This window comes from Octodon degus, unplaced genomic scaffold (assembly GCF_000260255.1).
Source record: "Octodon degus isolate 3935 unplaced genomic scaffold, OctDeg1.0 scaffold00044, whole genome shotgun sequence".
Taxonomy (NCBI): Eukaryota; Metazoa; Chordata; class Mammalia; order Rodentia; family Octodontidae; genus Octodon; species Octodon degus.
In genome coordinates, this window is record NW_004524620.1 from 13,053,932 (window position 1) to 13,055,731 (window position 1,800).

The 1,800-nt window shown below is 42.2% G+C and overlaps 1 pseudogene; it reads left to right on the forward strand.

The window, feature by feature from the left end:
* The window catches only part of LOC101579280, a 16,026-nt pseudogene that overhangs the window by 12,335 nt on the left and 1,891 nt on the right, over nt 1-1,800 (forward strand).

Below are 1,800 nucleotides of genomic sequence, written 5' to 3' on the forward strand. Positions count from 1 at the left end.
CATTTTGTTTCTGTCTATTCAAAATAGTTAGGATAGATATACAGCTACTTTCTCTTAATTCAATGAAAAGAAAGATTTGTACTAATAGTGTTTGGACAGGATATCATGTCTGCATCTTGTACTATGAATAAGTACTATGAAGACAACAATATGCAATGTATGAATTATTGTAACTTTCCTACTAACCTGTTTTGAAACTGTCTCATTGTTGTTTCTCAATAAAATTAAATTTATTTATTTATTTTTTTACTTTTTTGGAACCAGGGATTGAATTCAGGACCTTGAACTTGCCAGACAGGCACTTATGCTGCTGAGCTATCTCCACAGCCCTAAAAGAAAAATTTTAAATGGCTGGTGACATAAGTCAATGTGAAGTCCTTGGGTTCAATCCCCCATGTTAAAACAAGCACATAACAAAAAAAAAAAAAAAACTGATACTAAACTATCATTTATCTGATAAGACTTGCATCCCAAAGTACTTGTATCCAAAGATATATATAGATATATAGATATATATTCCTAAAATTCATAACCCAATTTAAAATGTACAAAAGATCTTAACACATACCAAAGAAAACTACATGAATGCCCAAGAAGCTCATCAAAGTTATATTGCAGAAAACAGCACAGCAAGTGTAAAGCCACTGTTAGAAAGTTCTGTCTGCAAGGTTGGCCCTGAGCTGCGTACTGGTGAGCACCCTCAGCATTGCCCGCATCGCTGCGCCTCAAATGCTTGCACACTATTGTTTTTGCCGCACACCTGCTTTCCTTCTGGGAGCTGCAGGTCTATGTAGGTTAAGTGTGTCACTGTAGCTGGCCCACAACCAAAACCTTGGGAACCGCGTCCCCGATGAGACTTCATAGCAGGCAGCACTTTGCACTTCATCTCTTGGAGGAATTAAGCGCATGCACGTGATTCCACTGAGAGCTCTCCAAAGCTATTGCGTAGTTTCCCCCAGACTTTGCGCTGTGCACATGTTTTTCCCTTTGCTGATTTTGAGGAGTCCTTTAGCCATAACAAATCATAACAGTACAATTTAATGTTGAGGCTCATGAGTCCTCACAGAAAATCATTCACTCTGAGTGTGGCATTCAAGGCTCCCAAAACAAAGTACAGCATCAATGATCACTAGGAGGGCTGGCCAACTAGCTCAGCAAATAAAGCGCCTGCAAGCAGGCACAGGGGCCATTGTTTCAATCCCCAGGCCTGCAGTGCCGGCCTGCCCCGGGGCACACTGAGAAGGCGATTGAGACTGGCATGGTGGTGCAGCACGCCTGCAATCCCAGCACTTGGGAGGCTGTAAACAGGCGAATCACTATAAGTCCAATCTAGTAGTGAGACCCTGAACACCTGTAGCCCTTCCCTAAAACAGAAAAAATATATATATATAGTAATAATAATCACTAAGAACATGCCAGTTGGAACCACAATGAGACTCTACTTCATATGCATTAAAATGACTATAACACAACCTTGTTGCTGAGCACCTGGGCAGTAGAGTCATTGATTGCTTGTAGGAGTGTAAAATGACACAGCCAATTTAAGGAAATTTTCCTTAAAAGTTTGGCATGTATTTACCAAATGACCTAGCAATGCCACTCAGGTATTTACCCAGGAGAAATGAAAATTATATCCACATTAAAAACTTAACGTCAAAGGGCTGGCGGTATAGCTCAGCGGACTAAGCGTAGGACCCAGGGTTCGATCCCCGGCCCCGCACACCACTCCAGCCCCACCCCCAGGCATGTCAAGTCGCACGCAGAGCCTCAACGGAGTCCAAGTGCAATCCCAGCTCTAGG